Consider the following 22,175-nt stretch of genomic DNA (forward strand, 5'->3'; position numbering starts at 1 on the left):
AATCATATGTAATACATTTATCTTTGCAGATAAACAAATTAGCATTTGCTTTGCTTATATTTATTCTAAACTTCTGATATAGATTTTCTTTGGCTCACTTTAGGCTTTCTTTCTTGTTTAATTTCCTGGAGATTTGATTATACTTTTTATTTGAGATGAATGTTGTGTCAATGTGACCATGCTTTGTTATTCTCTGTTAGTACTTATTTTCCTGTGTCTCATAGATTTTAGTTTGTTTTGTCTCAATTTTCATTTGTTTCGAGAAGAATTGTAATTCACATCCTCATTTGTTCCCTGATCCATTGATTACTCAGGAGTAAGTTGCTTCTTTTCTGTCTTTGCACTGTTTCCAAAGTTTTACTTCTTATTGACTTTTAGTTCTCTTGTACTGTTACTATAAAAATATACTTGATGTGATTTTAGTGTTCAGAAATTCTATCAAAGTTGAGGCATGTCGGATGATTTGTCCTTGAGGATGTCTCCTGTGCTGAGCAGATTGTGCATCCTGCAGTTATTGGAAGGAATACTCTGTAGGCATCTGTTAGGTCTATTTTACTTTTTATTTTTTTGATCCAAGATACAATTTAACTCTATTGTTTCTTTATTGATAATTTGTTGATTTTTGTGTCTGGATGATCTGCCTATTACTGAAGGTAAGAAATTAAAACCCCCAACTTATCACTGCAGCCACTGAGTCTTTCTTATTCTAGTAAAGTTTGTTTTATATATTTGGGGGCTGTGTTATTGGGTGCATAAAGAACTAGAATTGTGTTTTTAATACATCTCTGTATTATTAATACATAATGATCTATCATTTTTGTTTACTGATTAGAAGCCTATTTTATCTGATCTAAGTTTGTTCACTCTTGTTGCCTTTGGGATTCTATCTGTAGGGAATATTCTATTATATTCCCTACCTTTCAGTCTTTACAATTATGTGTTTATCACATCATATATTGTTAGTGCTTGTTCTTCTTTCACTCATTTTCTGACTTACTGTTGGGAAATCTAATTAATGTACTTTCAAGTAATTATCAATAGGTGATATCCATTTTTCACTTGCATCTCAGTTTCTAAAGTCACACTTCTTAACTCATTGTCTGTAGTGGGTGGCTCTGATACTAAGGTCCTATTGCCCAGTTGGTCCTTGATTGATCAATAAAGATGCCAGAAGCTAATTGTAGGGGGGAAGGAAAGAGATGGGACTTCTGGGTTTCCCTCGGGCAGGCTAAGCGATGTAGGGGAAGAGAAACATTTTGCCATGCTTCGGAGGGAGAAAAGGTGACGACCATTCCATGTGTGATATCAAGTAGAGAGGTCATAGGCTGCTTCCTCAGGTGGGAGATTAGCAATGTAACTAAGTGGAGGGCAGTTTTGGGTTGCTCAACAAGAAGGTAACTGAGCAACTAAAGTTAAGGGCAAACTTAGGTTACTGAGCTGGGAGTGAAAATAAAGGTGCAAGATAGCCAAGGAGGCTTAGAAGAATCTAGAAATTGAGTCAATATGGCAGGTTGAAAATAAGATGTGTGTGTGTGTGTGTGTGTGTGTGTGTGTGTGTGTGTGTTATTTTATTTGTGGATCCCAGGGAACCTGGGTGGAGCTAGTACCACAGTCCACCTGGAGTTTAAAGTGGGGAGGTAAAAACTACACACTACAAACCTCTCTTATGATCTTTTATTCTGATGAAATTACTTACCCAAGCAGGGTGATCTGACACTTGTCTATTAGTTTGGTTGCTCTATTATAAATTATTTTTCTTCATTACCACATAACTTAAAAAATCTGTCCAGATTTTAAGATTTTTTGTTTTTGTCAGAACTATTCCAAATAGAATATTTTATTACACTATTTCTTTGCAGATGACAGGTCCTCAGCATGCATAGGGACTTATATATAAGCATCTCTCTCTTACTGTCAGGAAGTTTTATGCCTTTGGTGTTTTCTGTGTTACCCAAACCTCTATTCTTCAGCATGAAGAGGTAGCTTCTGCATTTCTTGCTGGGTAGCGAGGTAATGAGACATCTCCATGCTTTGACTTTTCTTATTTGGTGCACTATTTCCTGTGGGCCATTTGTTTGTCTCACTATCAAGAATGACTCATGTTACCCTATCTGGCAAGTCAGGTATAACATAAAGCAATCAGCTTGCAGGTGAACTTGGCCTCCATATGACTTGTTTGCTTTCTTTTACTCTCTTCAGAGTTTTGCCTTAACTATCGACAATAAACTAGAAAGGTCAATAATAAAATATCTCTGTGTGCACATAGTTACACGTGAGTGCTTGCCTTTGATCTTGTGTTCTTGAGTATTTTCCTCCATCACAAGGCTTGGGATGTCTCAGATATTCTCACTTATACAAACTTTTCCACCCTATCTCTTTCGGGCATCTCCAAATCCCAGAAACATCAATGTTCTTCTCTGCTTTGTTTTATATTTCCCTTAAAGTTTTCCATTTCCATCTCTTTTCAAACAATTTGTCTTTGAGACCATTAATATTTCTTGGTACAAAGTGTCCTTCCTAGATGTTTTATATCTTAGTTTAAGATTTGCTTGATATATTTTCCCCCATGAATCCCTATTTAATCTTTTAAGTTGGTTTTAATCTTTCTGTCAAGATGATCTGTTTGAGTACAGAATTGCTGCTCCGTGCTTTCTTGAAGCTCATTAAGTTTTGTTACAACATCTGTTTTAGGTTCTACTGAAGAGATCCTCCTTGCTACTTACTTTGGGGACTTTTTTTTTAATTTAACCGATAAACAATACCATTCTTGAATGCCTACGAGTGCTAGTTGTATAATGCTCTCTGTCTATTGATGGATGAGAAGTTTACTCCTATTTTTGTAATATGGGTTTCATTTGTGGCTATCTGTGTTATCTGTTCATAAACTGTAAATAGAATATTTCTCCTCTTTTGAGTCTTAAGTCACTCCACTCTTTAAGCACTCAGTGGTTAAATCTAGGCCTCAAGGCAATTTTTTTGCTGGTTTGTTGTTATTATTTTAGCACTAGGGGTTGATCCAAATTTCCATTTGCTCTCAATTTGAAACTAGTATAAAGTTCAGCACAGGTGTCAGAGAATTAATATCTTTTGCCTCTCTCTGGAGCAGGGTAATCCAAGGCTCTTTATCTGCAGGTGCTGGCCTATGTTAGGTCACTGTGAAATTCTGCCAAACTCACTACAGAAGGACCAGCTCTATACTATGCCTACAATTATTAATGTTAACATGCTGTATCATACCAAGAGCTCACAGCCTATAAAGATAATACTTGGGTAGGTCTAAGGCCTCCTAGTGAAGCAGTCTCCTATTGCTAGACTTCTAGAATCAGCCAAAGGGGGTACTGAATAAATGCACTAAACTGGCACCATGTGTCATACCCTGACACTGGACTGTCAAAAAGGCTCTAATCACAAGTAATCCCTGCCTCAAATTCCAATATCAAGTTCTGTCTTAAAAACTCAACCTACCTTCAACTAGTGAATTTCTAACTATGCATGGATGACCATGCATAGTTAAAGCCATAGATGCTGGCTTTACAAGCTGAAACATCTATTCATTTAATGCGAGCATTATCTTGTCCTGCATGAGAATGGAGAAACAGGTGTTGGAGACAGTCCTTTTCTACCAAGGGTAATACTAAACTGTATCACAACTAAGTCTCACAGACACAGAGCCTTACATAATATGTTTGTGGAAGTGTACACCATCTCATGGCTCCTTTAAGTCTTACAGTGATGCTGACTCAAACACAAATAAGTACTATTATGTGCAGGCCTCTAGAAGATTCTAGAAAAGGTTTAGAACTTAGTTTGACCCAAGAATTAGATTTCATTATGGTAGGTCTAGATTTGATATTCAAGGTAAGTCTCATGTTAGTCATTGTGCTCCGACACCCATAAGATGGATTAAAAAAAAAAACAAACAAACAACTTTTTGTTGATTCTTTGTGAGTTTAACATCCTGTACATCAGTCTCATTCATCTCCCTGTCCCCTCATATCTACCTTCTGTCCTTAAAACTGCCCCTTTAAAAGGAAATAAAAGCCAACTAACCAGATTAACAAAAAACAAACCAAAACAAAGCATAGAGAATATATCATTGTGGAAGCAGCAGTGTGTCACTGTGTATCTCACAGTATGCCCCTCTGTCCACAAATCTCTACTTGTAAGTGTTCATTCCTATGAGTCATTGGTTTGAGGTTTCTCGCTTCTATTACATCATCAATACTGGATTCTATGGATTCCCAGTTATCCTGTTGTTACTCTGTGTCTTGGAGATCATGAAGCTTTGGCTGAGTGGGACCTGCCCTTTCACTCACCCCAACAGCTCACAGATGATGTACATTTTGGGGTGGGCCAACTCAAAGCCCTGCAAGTGGGGCAGTGTGGTAGCTGAACTGGTCAGTTGGCTTGCCCTCAGGTATCTGCACCACTTGGGTGAACTCTCCAGCAGTGCTCCTACTAGGAGATACAAGGCTCCCATCTGCAGGAGGCAGTCAGCTCTCCTGCTTGGCTCTCAGGCTCACCAGCTATATGACATGACCCTGGGGAGAGCTCTCCAACTGGCTCAGGTGGTGATGGGCAAGGAGGTGGAACACATGAATCTTACTTCTTTCTTAGTTCCCTTTTGCGTGTCTTTAATTGGGGAGGGTTGATGAAGACAGTTGGTTGATGAAGACTGTTCACCCAAGTAATGAAGCTCGAAAAGATCACTTCATAGTTATGTATTCTTAGAAATAGGTATCAAGGGAGTGGGGTCTCTTCCTAATAGTAGTTTTCCCCTTGGTATGTCCCTGAGGTTTTTGGTCTAAGTTCTGAAGTTGAAAACTTCTCCCTTTGCCAAGTAGAAGATTCTCTCCCTCCTCCTCTCTCAGCTTAACACTTCTCTAGTGATGATGAAAAACTCTTTCCTACTTTTTTCTCATTTGGTTTCCCAAAATCTTGTGAAGGCAGTTTGATGCATGGATAACAGGTCATAATGATATTTCTATGGTGAGATGATCACTGGGATCTTAGCTTATGTCCTCCTCTGATTACCAGAATCTGAAATTTTATCCTGTTTCCCTCTTAATTCACATTTTTTATACTCCAACAGCTTTGATGAATCGTGGCAGATAAGCAAAGTTTTCTATGACTAGCACATAAAATTGGGTTTAGTCTAATATTGACAAAACACTTAGATATCTTTAACTGGTCAAGTTTGAGGATGTTGAATTTGATGTATTAAATCTATGAAGCAGACAACCAAGAAAGGAGCAGGCCATGGATCTCTGGGGTGATTTGAGGAGCAGGTGTCCCTACTGTGGTAGGTGCCTGCACTGTATCTTTGGTATGCTGTAGAGGTCTTTTCCTTTGTCTGTCTCTCTATATGACTGATGAGGACCGGCAGATGAAGGACAGTGTAGAGATGATGTAGTTTAGTTGTGGAAAATTCAGTGTAGCTTGCTGCAAAGGTAGATTTTAAAATTTAAATTATTAAGGCAAAATAAATAGTACCCTTTCCTCTTTAAGTTTTAAAGATCTACAGAATTCCTGACATGTACATGGTATGTGACACTGTTGATATGAATCACAGCAATTCATACCCAGAAATGATTGGTACTGGCAGAATGAGTCACCTTGGAGAATGAGAGTAGCACTGGCTCTGCTGTCCCTCTCTTGACTGCACGTCATCCAGAACGTTTGCGGAATGTGAGGCTTCACCAGGAATATCAACAACCTTAGACATTCAGAATGATGACAGCCAATCTGAAAAGGGAAAGAAAAATGAAAAGAAAGAGGAAAGCAATACAATTTGAAGATTTTCGGGTATTAGATGGGTTATGGAGGATGGGCTCAGGTTCTCAGGCTGAGCAACCATGAATTTGTAGAATCCTTATTCTTCATTGTCTTAAAGGACAATTTGGGGAAGTTTACTCAGTCAGTAAAGTAATTGCCCTACGGTGTGCAGACCTGAGTTTGGATCTTGAGAGCAAATGCAAATGCTGGGTATGAAGGCATGGTTTTTATGCTTGATTTGTAATCATGTTTTTTATCCATAGTTTGTTGAATGAACATCTAATTTTCTGTCATTAATTTCAACTATGGGTATCATGACACTGAGGTAAATTTTATATTAGTACATGTACACCCCAAAATACATAGTATATACATTGTGAAAACTCATGTTTTCTAGTTATCGATATGCTTTAAGTATAATTATTGTATTTTCTGAAGTTCATCATTTCCAGTATAAAAGTTAAATTTAATTACATTTATTTTATCAAATTAAAAATGAACATAAATATTATATGACTTGTAATGAGTTTACACCAATATTTTTGTTTACTAAGATTGCTAGACATATCTGTAACCATGTACAGCATTAAATGATTAGGTTATGAGTTTTTAGATACTACTACGTATTAATATTAATAAAACTGTTTTTAAAAGCTAGCCAGTGGGTAGTTCATCTCAGTTTAGGTTCCCTTTGAAAATTAGTTCCTGTAAAAATCATGTGAAGAGGGAATACATAGCTCATTAGAGCCAAGTGTGGATTACAGACATCAACACCACCTGAAAGAGAGGGCAATTAAAATCATGGTGTTAAGTAAAATGGTGACCCAGAAAGTCACATACTGCTGTTTTAGTGGAATACAGACCATAAGTGTGTGTGGAGAGAATGTGTAAACACAGGGGTATTATTTGAGAAAAGGGAGGAGAGTATCAGGAATAGCAGTTATAAACCAGGAGTAATAATGCAGTATGATTATATGAATAAAGGTATGCACCTAGTAGAATGCAATAATAAAGCTTACTATTTTGTACAATGAATATCTACTAAAAGATGTATTCTGAAAAAAAGAAACCTATAACGTAGCTCTTCATCATCTTAATGATATTGAAAACGAATTTCTTAGAATCTCTCATTTACAGCTGCTCCCACAAATTTCAGGTCCTCTCTTTTTCTTTCTACTACTCACCAGTATTAATTGTAATTACTATGCTCTTTGAGGCACCTTTTGTCAAACACCTTTGCCAATGGCACTGCCTGTGATTAATCCATTGTTTCATGGCTGTGTTCTGCTAGTAGAAGTTACATATTGTTTCTTCTGAATGACTTTCTCTCAGAAATAATTTTGATTCTTTGCCTTTGACTATGACTCAAATAATGCAGTTGAAAGATGGATATAACTAAATATCAAAATTTTGTAAGACTTTCACAACTATATATTTAAAAATATTAAGTGCTATTTTTCATATGTGCAAGTGAAGCAAGGGTCTTATCTCATTGATCTTAAATCTTACCACATATATAAATATATATTTAGTTATTATACATATGTATTTAGATATATATTCCAGATATGTATTTGCACATATAGTTCATATATATTTTACAAATATATTTAAACATATATTTACATATATTATATATATTTACATATGTTAGTAAAGATTCATATATATCTTTCATATATATGAAATATATATTTACTCCAAAATAGATAAAAGTTTAATGGTTTTCATAAAATATTAAGTATAATTTCCAAAAAACCCCAAAAGACTACAGGTGAGTTGAATTTTATTTTACCATTATAAACAGAATATTTTCTAGTATTTGTTTAGTAAAACCTCAATCAAGGCTTGTTGGGAATCAATTTAAAGTCATGTAATGAGAGTTGTGTGTACTAAGTTTGCTGGTCATCACTGAATCATATCTGAGAGCTTTAACTACTGAAAGCCATTTTTAGGCCATTAATTAACTCACATAAATCTAAAAATCTCAAATATCTAATGACAAAGCCTTCATGGTAATGTCAGCGAAGCATGTTAAAGAAGTATTTTTGTGTGAATAAAAGAACCATATTCAGATCATATTTACAAGCCAATAGCAATGCTTTGAAAATTTCCTAACTTAGAGTTATAACACACGTTTCCCTATAGTTCAAATGACTCAGATCAAGTCTCTGTGATGCCGTTAAGACATTGTAAAAACCTAAAAATCATCAAATTTCTGATGCTGTTTTTGACTTGAGCTGAATTTTTCTTGTAAAATTTTGTGTGTTTTGTAGTCTTATGTCATCCAAGGGCAGAGATCAGTTGCCAATAACTCCTCATCTAGGTGACACCTCATAGCTCCCAGTTTTACTATACTGGGGTTCTGTTTGGCTTTCATATCCAGCAAACACTGTTTCTCTGTGGTCATCCATTATCTCTGGGTCTTGCAAAATTTCTGCGTCCTCCTCCATGCTGATCCAAGAAACCAGAGTAGTGCAAGTGATTCAGTTGTTCCATTTAATGCTGAACATGTAACAATCAGTTTCTCTCTGCGCATCGACCAGTTGTGAGTCTCTTAGTTTAACTACTTTCTGTTGAAAAATGGAGCTTCTCTGATGAGGGTTAAGAGATACACTAATCTATGGATCTAAAAATAAGTACTTAAGAGGTTTCCTACTTGGTTAATTTAGTAGAATTATAGTAGTAGCTTATTCCCTAGGGCCGGTGCTACTCAGGCACAAGCTATTGGTTCTGTTGAAGGTGGCAGACATGAATTCCATCCTGTGAAATGAGTCTTAAACCAATTAGAAAATGATTGGTTACTCACATAATATTTGGGCCACTATTGCAAGAGTGCACATTTCATCTGGCAGGCCATTTTTATAGTTTACGTAGTTCATAGCTGGGTAGGACTGTTGACGATTTAATTCCCCAGTAGTATGCATATTATCTTACAGAATTACAAAATCTAACCAGCAAACATGCTTCAGGTTGATACCAGCTTGAATTATTCATGCCCTAAAATTCAGCTATATGGTGTCCTAAACAACAGTATCTTACTATAATGTTCTTGAGGGTGACCAAGAGAAATGGCAATTGCCTGTAACTCTGGCTGGGGCTGTCTATTGGACATCACAGAAAAACAACTCTTAAAGAGGTAATCCATATTTAACATTGGGTTTTTATTTGATAACCTATTTTAAATGGGAGAGGTAATGTCCAATACCTCCTGTTAAATTAAAATCTATTTAAACTTTTTATATGTGTATTGATATGTATTTTAGGATACATCTATAGCTGTGTCTGTCTATATGACATTTTCTAATGTCCCTAGTATTAGTTATCTCTTCTTATTCTTTCTCCTTTATCTTGATTTCCTATTCCCCTACCCTACTAAACCTCTCTTGCACCTTTATTCCCCCCTCTTCATGCCAAGTTCATTCTATTCCTCCTGCCATTGAAAGCCCTACCCATCCATGCCTTCTCACTGGTTTCTGGACTTCAACTTCAAGTTAAACAAACAACTAAAGATTCAAAGCTAGCATTCACAGGTGAGAGAGCATAGGCTACATTTTTTCTGTATGGATATTTAGAATGATAATTCCTGCCTGACTTTAAAATTCATAATTTTTAAAAAGCTGGAATATATCCCACTGTATTTATATATCACATTTCCATTATTCATTTGTCAGTTGATGGGCATCTAGGCTGTTTCCATCTTCTTGGGTATTGTGAACAAAGAACAATGGGTATGGGTGGGCAAGTATCTCTACAATAGGATAGAGATTCCATTGGATACATACCCAGGAGTTGTGTAGACAGATTATATAGTAGATATAACTCTAGGTTTTTAAAGAATCATGACATGGATTTTTGTAGTGACTGTACCAGTTTATACTTCTACCAACAGCCAGTAAGTGTTCTTTTTCCTTCATGTCCGTGCTAGCTTTTGTTATCATATGTTTTTCATCTTAGCCATTCTCCTTCTGGTCAAGTAACATTTTGAAACTTGAATATGATCTAGCATGATCAAGGCCATATCTAAGGACACAAGCCTCCAACCACACCTGTGACCACATTCTTCCACATGTTCTTGTAACCATGGCACACTGCATACTGTATGGTGACATAATGAACTCTATCTAGACCATGGTGCAGAATAAGAAAGCATTTGACAAAATTCAACACCACTTCATGGTAAAAGTCTGGGAAAAATCAGGAATTCAAGGCCTATACATAGTAAAAGGAACAATGTACAGCAACCACTAGCCAACATCAAACCAAATGGAGAGAAACTTGAATCCCACTAAAATTAGGGACTAGAAAAGACTGCCCACTCTCTCCTTACCTATTAAACATAGTAGAGAAGTCATAGCCAGAGAGATTAGACAACAAAAGGAAGTCAAAGGGATACAAAATGGAAAGGAAGATAACAAAACATCACTATTTGTACTATTTGCAGATGATATGATAGCATACTTAAGTGACCCCAAAGTTCCACCACAGAACTACTAAACCTGATGAACAACTTCAGCAAAGTGGCTGGATATAAAATTAACTTCAAAAATTCAGTAGAAATTTAGTAGAAATTCTTCTACTAAAATGAAACAGGCTGAGAAAGAAATTAGGGAAATGACACCTTCATAATAGTTTTCGATAATATAAAATACGTTGGTGTGACTCTAACCAAGCAAGTGAAAGATCTGTGTGATAAGAACTTCAAGTCTCTGAAGAAAGAAATTGAAGATCTCAGAAGATGGAAATATCTCCCATTCTCATGGATTGGCAGGATTAATATAGTAAAAATGGCCATTTTCCAAAAGCAATTTACAGATTCAATGCAATCCCCATCAAAATTTCAACTCAATACTTCATAAAGTTAGAAAGGGCAATTTGCAAATTCATTTGGAAAGGCAAAAAACACAGGATAGCAAAAACTATTCTCAACAATAAAAGAAATTCTGGGGGATCACCATCCCTGACTTCAAGCAGTATTACAGGGCAATAGTGATTAAAAACTGCATGGCATTGGTACAGAGACAGACAAATAGATCAATGGAACAGACTTGAAGACCCAGAAATGAACTGATACAACTAAAGTCACTTGATCTTTGATAAAGGAGCTAAAACCCATCCATTGGAAAAAAGACAGTATTTTCTTTTCTTTTTTTCCTTTTTTATTTCTCCATCATTACTAAATTGGATATTTCTTATTTACATTACAATTGTTATTCCCTTTCCCGGTTTACAGGCCAACATCCTCCTAAACCCCTCCCCCCCCCGTCCCCTTCTGTGTGGGTGTTCCCCTCCCCATCCTCCCCCCATTACCGCCATTCCCCAACAATCCCATTCACTGCTTCAGTCAAAAATGGCAGGACCAAGGGCTCCCTTCCACTGGTGCTTCTATGCTAAAATTCATTGCTATCTATGTGGTTGGAGCCCAGGGTCAGCCATGTATAGTCTTTGGGTAATGACTTGGTCCAAGCCCTGGTTGTTGGCATTGTTGTTCATTATGGGGTCAAAACCCTTCAAGCTCTTTCCAGTCCTTTCTCTGATTCCTTCAAAAATGGGGTCCTATTCTCAGTTCAGTGGTTTGCCGAATGGCATTAACACCTCTGTATTTACCATATTCTGGTGTCTCTCAGAGAGATCTACATCTGGTTCAACTGTCAGCCTGCCTTTTGATTCATCCATCTTATCTGTTTGTTGGCTGTATATGTATGGGCCACATGTGGGGCAGGCTCTGAATTGGCGTTCCTTTAGTCTCTGTTCTAAACTTAGTCTCCCTATCCCCTTCCAAGGATATTCTTGTTCCCCTTTTAAAGAAGGAGTGAAGCTTTCACATTTTGAGCATCCGTCTTGAGTTTCATGTGTTCTGTGCATTTAAGGTAATTTGAGCATTTGAGCTAATATACAATTATCAATGAGTGCATACCACTGTGTTTTTCTGTGATTATTACCTCACTCAGGGTTGATATTTTCAGTTCCATCAATTTGCCTAATGAATTTCATAAAGTCATTGTTTTGACACTAATGGAATATTCCATTGTATAGATGTACCCATTTTCTGTACCCCATTCATAGGCAAATGTTGAAGGCATCTGAGTTCTTTCCAGCTTCTGGCTATTATAAATGAGGCTGCGATGAACATGGTGGAGCACGTGTCTTTTTTTTATATGTTGGGGCATCTTTTGGGTATATGCCCAAGAGAGGTATAGCTGGGTCCTCAGGTAGTTCAATGTCCAATTTTCTGGGGAACCTACAGACTGATTTCCAGAATAGTTTTACCAGTCTGCAATCCCACCAACAATGGAGGAGTGTTCCTCTTTCTCCACATCCTCGCCCGCATCTGCTGTGACCGGAGTTTTTGATCTTAGCCATTCTGACTGGTGTGAGGTGGAATCTCAGGGTTGTTTTGATTTGCATTTCCCTTATGACTAAAGATGTTGAACATTTCTTTAGGTGCTTCTCAACCATTTGGCATTCCTTAGCTGTGAATTCTTTGTTTAGCTCTGAACCCCATTTTTAATAGGGTTATTTATCTCCCTGCAGTCTAACTTCATGAGTTCTTTGTATATTTTGAATATGAACCCTCTCTCACTTATAGGATTGGTAAAGATCTTTTCCCAATCTGTTGGTTGCCATTTTGTCCTAACAACAGTGTCCTTTGCCTTACAAAAGCTTTGCAGTTTTATGAGATCCCATTTGTCAATTCTTGATCTTAGAGCATAAGCCATTGGTGTTTTGTTCAGGAAATTTTTTTTCCAGTGCCCATGTGTTCAAGATGTTTCTCCACTTTTTTTCTATTAGTTTGAGTGTATCTGGTTTGATGTGGAGGTCCTTGATCCACTTGGACTTAAGCTTTGTACATGGTGATAAGAATGATTGATCTGCATTCTTCTACATGCTGACCTCCAGTTGAACCAGCACCATTTGCTGAAAATGCTATCTTTTTTCCATTGGATGGTTTTGGCTCCTTTGTCAAAGATCAAGTGCCCATAGGTGTGTGGGTTTATTTCTGGGCCTTCAATTCTATTCCACTGGTCTATCTGCCTGTCTCTGTACCAATACCATGCAGTTTTTATCACTATTGCTCTGTAATACTGCTTGAGTCCAGGGATAGTCCCCAGGGGCTTGAAGTTCTTATCATACGGTAGTAGAATTGAATAAGTAGTGATTCCCCAGGAAGTCCTTGTATTGTTGAGGATAGTTTAAGGTATCCTGGGATTTTTTTTTTTATTCCAGATGAATTTGCAAATTGTTCTGTCTAACTCTCTGAAGAATTGGATTGGAATTTTGATGGGGATTACATTGAATCTGTAGATTGCTTTTGGTAAAATGGCCATTTTTACTATATTAATCCTGCCAATCCAGGAGCTTGGGAGATATTTCCATCTTTTGAGATCTTCTTCAATTTCTTTCTTCAGGGACTTGAAGTTCTTATCATACAGATCTTTCACTTGCTTGGTTAAAGTCACACCAAGGTATTTTATATTATTTGAGACTATTATGAAGGGTGTCATTTCCGTAATTTCTTTCTTGGCTTGTTTCTCTTTTGTGTAGAGGAAGGCTACTGTTTGATTTGAGTTAATTTTATACCCAGCCACTTTACTGAAGTTGTTTATCAGGTTTATAGTTCTCTGTTGGAACTTTGGGATCACTTAAATATACTATCATATCATCTGCAAATAGTGATATTTTGACTTTTCCAATCTGTATCTTTAATTTCCTTTTTTGCCTGATTGCTCTGGCTAGACTTCAAGAACTATATTGAATAAGTGGGAGAGAGGGACATGCTTGTCTAGTCCCCTGATTTTAGTGGGATCCTTTGTTTTTCTCCATTTAGTTTAATGTGTAACTGGTTGCTGTATATGGCTTTACTATATTTAGGTATGGGCCGTAATTCCTATTCTTTCCAGGACTTTTATCATGAAGGGTGTTGAATTTTTCAAATGCTTTCTCAGCATCTAATGAAATGATCATGTATTTATATATTGAATTACGTTGATGGTTTTCCATATATTAAACCATCCCTGCATCCCTGGGATGAAGCCTACTTGATCATGATGCATGATTGTTTTGATGTGCTCTTGCATTCGGTTTGCCAGAATTTTATTGAGTAATTTTACATCGATATTCATAAGGGAAATTGGTCTGAAGTTCTCTTTCTTTGTTGGGTCTTTGTGTGGTTTACGTATAAGAGTTAATTGTGGCTTCATAGAAAGAATTTGGTAGCGCTCCAACTGTTTCAAATTTTTGGAGTAGTTTGGATAGTATTGGTATGAGGTCTTCTATGAAGGTTTGATAGAATTCTGCACTGAACCGATCTGAACCTGGGCTCTTTTTGGTTGGGAGACCTTTAATGACTACTTCTATATCTTTAGGAGTTATGCAGTTGTTTAAATGGTTTATCTGTTCCTCATTTAACTTTGGTACCTGGTATCTGTCTAGGAAACTGTCCATTTCCTCCAGATTTTCAAAGTTTGTTAAATACAAGATTTTGTAGTAGGATCTGATGATTTTTTGAATTTCCTCTGATTCTGTTGTTATGTCTTCCTTTTCCTTTCTGGTTTTGTTAATTTGGACACCTCTCTGTGTCCTCTGGTTAGTGTGGCTAAGGGTTTACATATCTTGTTGATTTTCTCAATGAATCAGCTTTTGGTTCTGTTGATTCTTTATATAGTCCTTTTTGTTTCTATTTGGTTGATTTCAGCTCTGAGTTTGATTATTTCCTGCCTTCTACTCCTCTGGGGTGTATTTAGTTCTTTTTGCTCTAGAGCTTTTAAGTGTGCTGTCAAGCTGCTGATATATGCTCTCCCCTGTTTCTTTCTGTAGGCACTCAGAGCCATGAATTTTCCTCTTAGTACAGCTTTCATTGTGTCCCATAAATTTGGGTATGTTGTACCTTCATTTTCATTATTTCTAAGAAGTCTTTAATTTCTTTCTTTATTTCTTCCTTGACCAGGTTATCATTGAATAGAGCATTGTTCAATTTCCATGTATAGTGTACGTTCTTCCTTACTGTTGTTGAAGACCAGCTACAGTACTACAGTGGTCTGATAGATGCATGGGATTATTATTTCTGATCTTTCAAAATTATGAGGGGGCTATTTTTTGATCATCATATGGTGACCTTAGGAGAGTACTAGAAGGAAGGGTGAGCAGAATGCATATCCTTGTTTTTAGAGTGAAATACCAGTATATATCTGCTATCTGGATTCATTTGATTCAACTTTGTTGGGTTTCACTGTGTCTCTGTTTAGTTTTGCTCTGTGATCTGTCCATGAGTAAATAAAATTTTACTATTATTGTGTGAGGTAATGTGTGCTTTGAGTTTAGTAAGGTTTCTTATATATGTAGGTGCCCTTGTATTTGGAGATAGATATTTAGATTGAGTTCATCTGGTGAATTTTTTCCTTGATGGAATATGAAGTGTCCTTCCTATCTTTTTTGACAACTTTTTGTTGAAAATTGATTTTTATTTATATTTGGAATGGCTACTCCAGCTTGCTTCTTCCGACCATTTGCTTGGAAAGTTGTTTTCCAGCCTTTCACTTGATGTTGTGTCTGTCTTTTTGTCTTGAGGTTGTGTTTCCTGTAGGCAGAATGCAGGGTCCTCATTGTGTATCCAATTTGTTAATCTATGTCTTTTTATTGAGGAATTCAGTCCATTGATGTTGAGAGATATTAGGGCATAGTGATTGTTGCTTCTTGTTATATTCGCATTTGGAGGTGATATTATGTTTGTGTGCTTGTCTTCTCTTTGTTTTGTTGCCAAGATGATTAGTTCCTTGCTTTTTCTAAGGCGTAGCATGCCTCCTTGTGTTGGGCTTTACCATTTATTATCCTTTGTAAGGCTCGATTTGTAGAAAGATATTGTATAAATTTGGTTTTATCATGGAATATCTTGGTTTCTCCATCTATGTTTATTGAGAGTTTTGCTGGATACAGTAATCTGGGCTGACATTTGTGTTCTCTTAGGGTCTGTATGACATCTGTCCATGATCTTCTGCCTTTCATAGTCTCTGGTGAGAAGTCTGGTAATTCTGATAAGTCTGACTTATCAGAATTTATATATTACTTGACTCCAGAAAATTAAATAACCTTATTGAAAATGGGGTACAGAGCTAAACAAAGAATTCTCAACTGAGGAAAATGGAATGGTCATGAAGCACCTAAAATAATGTTCAACATCCTTAGTCATAAGGGAAATGCAAATCAAAACAACCTTGAGATTCTGCCTCACACCAGCCAGAATGGCTAAGATCAAAAGCTCGGGTGATAGCAGATATTGGTGAGTATATGGGGAAAGAGAAGCACTCCTCCATTGTTGGTAGAATTGCAAGCTGGTACAACCTCTCTGCAAATTAGTCTGGAGGTTCCTCAGAAAATTGGATAACCTTAGGACCCAGCTATACAACTTCTGGGCATATACCCAAAAGCTGTCTAAATATATACCAAGGATACACGCTCCACTGTGTTCATAGCAGCCTTATTTCTAATAGCCAGAAACTGGAAAAAACCTAGATGTCCTTCAATAGAGGAATGAATACAGAAAATGTAATACATTTACATAATGGACTATACTCAGTTATCCAAAACAATGACTTCATGAAATTACTAGTAAATGGTAGAACTAGAAAATATCCTGAGTGCAGTAACTCACTGATAAATGAATATTAGCCCAAAAGCTGGGAATACTCAAGTTACAATTTGCAAACCACATGAAGCTCAAGATAAGAAAGACCAAAGTGTGGATGCTCAGTCCTTCTTAGAAGTGGGAACAAAATACTCACAGGAGGAAATACAGAGACAAAGTGTGGATCAGAGACCGAAGGAAAGACCATCCAGAGACTGCTACACCTGGGAATCCATCCCACATAGAGTCAACAAATCCAGACACTATTATAGATGCCGAGAAGTGCAAGCTGACAGAAAACTGATATAGCTGTCTCCTGAGAGGATGTGCTAGAGCCTGATAAATACAAAGGTGGATGCTCACAGCTAAGGATTGGCCTCAGAAAGGTGTCCCAAATGGAGGAGCTAGAGAAAGGTCTGAAGGAGCTGAGGTTGTAAAGAACAACAATATCAACCAACTAGACACCCTAGAGTTCCCAGAGACTAAACCACCAACCAAAGAGTATACATGGAGTGACCCATGGCTCCAGCCCCATATGTAGCTGAGGATTGCCTTGTCTGGCATCAATGGGAGGAGGCCCTTGGTCTTATGGAGGCTTGATGCCTCAGTATAGGGGAATGTCAGGATGGGAGTGGGTGGATGGGAGTGGAAGCATCCTCATAGAAGCAGGGGGAGTGTGATGCGATAGGAGGTTTCTCGAGGGGAAACCGGGAAAGGAGATAATATTTGAGATGTAAAAGAAGAAAATATCCAGAATGAGCCCTTCATGTCTTACCTTGCTTGTTTCAGAGTGTTTCATTCAAACAATAGAAAAAATGATGATCCTGAAAATTTTACTGATAATTTTACATATTGCCTCTTTTTGAAAAAGTTTCTTTTGCAGATACCAATCATGTTTGTGTTCCTATAGCATATTTATGCCCATAGAGCACACATAATTTTCAATGAAATTACATGTGAAAAGGGAGAAGAAAATATTTATTTTATTTTGTTTTTTCAAAATATGCAAAATTGCATATACTTTTATACTTTTCTATTGGCATGATAAAACATTGACCACATACAACTTGGGAAGGAAAGTTTTTGGCTTTTGTTTTTTGGATTTTTTGATTGCTTTATTTATTTATTTATTTATTTATTTATTTATTTATTTATTTATTTATTTATTTATTTTTGATCATAGCTAATCATCCAGAAATGAAGGGAAGTCAGGGCAGGAATTCAAGTTTATGCCTGGAGGCATGAATTGAAACAGAAACCATGGAGGGACTCTGCTTGCTGATTTTCTCAGTCCACTTTCTTATTCAACTCAGGACCACCAGCCCAGGGGTAGCATCAACTTCTGTACGCTAAGCCCCACCACATAAATCATTAATCAAGAAAATGTCCCACAGATTTGCCTACAGGTCAGTGTGAAGGAGGCATTTACTTAATTGAGGTTCCCTTGTCCCTGATCACCCTAGCTGTCAAATTGACACACACCCACACATACCCACACCCCACACACAAAATAATAGCTAACTTGCAAAGTTTTTGCATAATTTTTTATTGCATAGTTTTTATAATAATTTATTCAAGTAAAATAGATTATCTCTGCTGAGGATTATATATTTTCTCACCCGTCTCTGTTAAAGTCCATCTCATCTATTGTAGATGGAACTGATTATTTAAAATTTTAATTAATGAAAGCTTATTTCATCTGTTGCTGTATTTCAAAAGTATATTTTCAACGTTGTTTGTGCACACATATCTCAGTATCACTTTTAAAATGTCAGTTCATGGAAAGCCATTTGGGAAATGTAGCACTCCTGTAGTTGCTAAATTGATTAGCTCGAGACGTTTTAAAATGTGTAATTCTTTGGGGCTGTATGTTCTCTCTCATTAATACCTACAAATATATCCGACAAAGATGAGAATCTTGAAAGGATCAATAAAGTCACAGAAGGGAAAAAGGTTTCGCCAAAAAAGCTTTGATGAGTATTTTTTATTTCAAGGAGGCTCTTCTCTCTGGCCAGATAATAGTGATTTGAAAAGCAAGACAGAAACATCCCCCAAGGCGACATTACTTTTGAGTCTTCGTTTCATTATTAATCTAGATGCTGCTGTGGATCTATGTTTGTTTATCCCTCCCCTCCCTCCCTCCTCCCTCCCTCCTCCCTCCCTCCCTCCCTTCCCTCCATTCTTTCTTTCTTTTTCTTTTTTTAAAAAGTGAATCCCTTTGAAAGGTAACTGTGCAACAACCTGACTTGGTGGATAAAGCAAGGTAAATTCAGTGATAAAGTGCAGTAGGAAAATTACAACATTTAAGACAACTTTATTTTCTTTTACCCTCAAAAATATGGATTTAGGCAGGGTAAACTTCAATGGTGGGAGAGTCCTATGGTCATTTCATGAAAAAATAAAGTTATACATTATATTTTTGAATATAATGACTAAGAATCCATCCGTGAACCCAAATTTGAGATTTTAATTGTTTTAGTTAGAGGAGCATTGCACAGAAGGGGGTCATAGTTGCTTTTAAGTGGTTAAGCAGCTAGGAATGGAGACATTGAAGACCTTTGATGTAAATTAAATGTCTGCTTCTTTAGTTAAAAAAAGACCCAGATAATCATTACTCATGAAAATAATGTCACTTTGCCATTTCCTAGGTGTTTTAAGAGTCAGAAAATTCAAAGTATCCTAAGCAAAACACTCTAGTTAGATATTAGGATCTCAGAGGATACTTTGAGAGACCATTATTATGAAACATAGATGACAGTGTCTTTGGATATGTCCTGGAATCCAATTTATTCTCGTGCAGGTAAGAAATGTGTGATCAACTCCAAAGTGATGATGGCTACTGAAAAGATCCCCGTCAACTTTGTGTCACCCTTTCCTGCTACAGGAGCTGGGACCACATTGGGACCACACAGGGTTTCATGACCATTTGGTACTCCTTCCAGATTACTTACAGCAACGATCTTTGTCCAGGCTGCAGCCAGGGAGCTGTAAGTGACAGGTACTTAGCCTTAGAAGGTGGGAAGTCAACAGAGACATGCCCATATTGAAATTAGTGGGAGTACAACTTTTTGAATTTCTCTTGACATTTATCTGGAGGTCCTTTACAGTAGTGAGATTGTTTATTTCTATAAATTGGTACAGGGAGCCATAACTTACTATTCAGGTAATTAAAGTATATGAACCGTGAATCTCTATTGCTTTCATTTATCTGTCTTTCCTCATGCCATCACTGCAGGGTACACAGGCATAGGCTAACAAAATAGATAGTAATGAACCACTTATATAGTGAAGTTGAGGGAATCCATGCAGACTCCTACTACTGAATTTTTAGCAATATGGTCAACCATAAAATTCTAGGCAAATAAGCTGAATTTCCTAGGGAAATTAATATCATTGTTATAGCATTTATGTTGTCTGTAGTATATATTTATATATAGCAATTTTACAGAGTTTCCTGAAGGAAAAGTTTATGGTATTACCAGTATAAACCCTTATAATTATACTTGCCTAGGATACTTGCTCTCTTTTGGTCACTTAAAATGGACATTATAGTGCTATAAAAACTTAAAATGGCTTAGACAATTGCAGTGATTTCAAAGAAAATCAATGTACATGGTGTTGAATTTTACCCAACAGAAAAATAGATTTTTTAATACTTAATTGTGCACAGAGCACAAATCAGGCAGGAGCAAAGAATTTGAAGCACTTCAGCTAGTTTTTTAGCAGGACTAAAAAATAACTCCGCTGGAGGCATTCCATCTGTCACAGTGACAGAACGAAGCTACCACCTGGCTTACATTTGAGATCGCTGGTTGCTCCCAATTTTTATTTTAAAGTTTCCTTTGGCTATCTACATTTTTAAAAATTTAAACGGTTTTCATTTTTATTACATCATTTTCTTCTAAACATATTTTTCTTTATAATAGGACTCCTAGAGAATATTTACAACCTTCCTCAAATAAAATATAACAGTAGTTAAATATATTTGAAAATAAGCTTGGATTCTGCATAAAATAGATTTGTTAACTTTTACATACATGCTCTCTCAAAGTCTAAATTTACTAATGAGAATCCATTCTAGTGTCAATAGGAACTGTGTTAAAGACACTAACAATTAGGAAGAACATTTCTTATGTGTGATGGGGAGTTGGGAAGCTAAAACACAGCACAGACATGCAGGTAGAATTATTTCTGGAATACAAGTGCAGTATTTTAATAATTCATTTTTTTAGTTTGATGGTCACAAGATATGAACTCAAGCATTTAAAATATCTAATTAAGGGGTTCTTTGGTCAATTCAAGCAAAAAAACCCTTATGCTATACTGCATATAGCTTAAAATCAAAATTAAATTGTGCAGTGCACATTCACAGCAGCAATTCCGTTTATGTCAAAATGACCCCATTCAGTGTTCAGGATGCATTTCTGATGTATATGACATTGACTAAAGAATTGGGCACATATATAATTGTTTAATATACATTCTTATTCTTAAGAAGACTGCCCAGAGTCAATGACTATAGGTGAATAATTGTAATTCAGCTCATTACTAAACTGGCTTCTCTTTATTTTTGGAGGGAATTGTGAAGGTAAGCAGCATGTTTTAGTGTAGCAAATATTGACTATTTCAGCTCCATTTTAGAAAAATAATAGGTAACATTTAAAATATCCTATCTCTGTCATTTTCTACATTAAATGAAATCACAGTTTCATTTACTTTAGGATAGGTGTCATGGTAGTCACTACTGCAGCTTCTATTCTGTATGTCTTTCTGTTCTGCAGTGTGTCCTTCTGCTATATCAGGTGGATGAAATTCTGCTTATTACTCAGAGCTTTGCTAAAACATCACCATATATTAGGGTCTCTTCATTATTCATTTTCCCTGTGCAAACCCCACCCACAAATCCTTATTTTTATTACTGTTGATTACATCACCACATTGGAATGGTACACTTACAAACGGAAGAGTAGAGATTATGGCGCTATTGACTTGGAGTTATATAGTTCTGTTGCTCACCATCTACCTAGATGAAAGCACGAATGCCTTGCCTTTTTGACAGCTCAGTTTTCTTATCTATACATTTTGTATAGCTGTTGTTCTGTCACATGACATTGTTCTCAGGACACCGAAGTTAATGCAGAGGTCCATCTTTGTCATTGGACAATAATCATACAATCTAAAAATATCAAAATAATTTTAGAAACAGACAATTCATGTTTGGAGTATTTATCACTCTGAGTTGTATGGTAAAATATCCACATTGGCCAACACATTCTCCTTGGCTACAATCTAGTTTGTGTGTGCTATCCACTCACTAGTCACACAGTAGCCGTATTGATTATTACAGTGATTGCTGGAGTATCATGATATTGCATGGCTTACACTGAAGTGGAAAGTATTTGGAGAGCAAGATTACTTTTATGTGACTTGTATGTTAGTATATTATGAAATTGTTCTGTTTCGCCATTATTATTGTTAGTCTCTTAGTGTCCTAACTGCACGTCAACTTTATCATGTGGGTGCTCACACGTGCAAAACCACATAGTATGCCTGGGGTTTGGAACTGTCCGTATTTTTAGGCATATACACACAGTCTTGAAACATACCTCTGAGGGAAAAAAGTGGCTACAATATGAAAACTTTGGGAAGAAATCTAGGACACAGAAGAATAAATTTAGCTATTCCTATTCTTATGTCCTTGAACACAGGGGCTTTTCTTTACCTATAGATTCAAATAATTTTTTATTGTCCCTGAAAAAAATAAATGGTTGCACAGGAA

At 36.5% G+C, this 22,175-nt stretch overlaps 1 pseudogene; it reads left to right on the forward strand.

Moving 5' to 3' along the window:
- The first annotated feature begins 8,846 nt into the window (after window positions 1-8,846).
- Window positions 8,847-22,175, forward strand: part of LOC116898362 — an 88,094-nt pseudogene continuing 74,765 nt past the window's right edge.

The sequence above is a fragment of the Rattus rattus genome, chromosome 4, assembly GCF_011064425.1.
Source record: "Rattus rattus isolate New Zealand chromosome 4, Rrattus_CSIRO_v1, whole genome shotgun sequence".
Classification (NCBI taxonomy): Eukaryota; Metazoa; Chordata; class Mammalia; order Rodentia; family Muridae; genus Rattus; species Rattus rattus.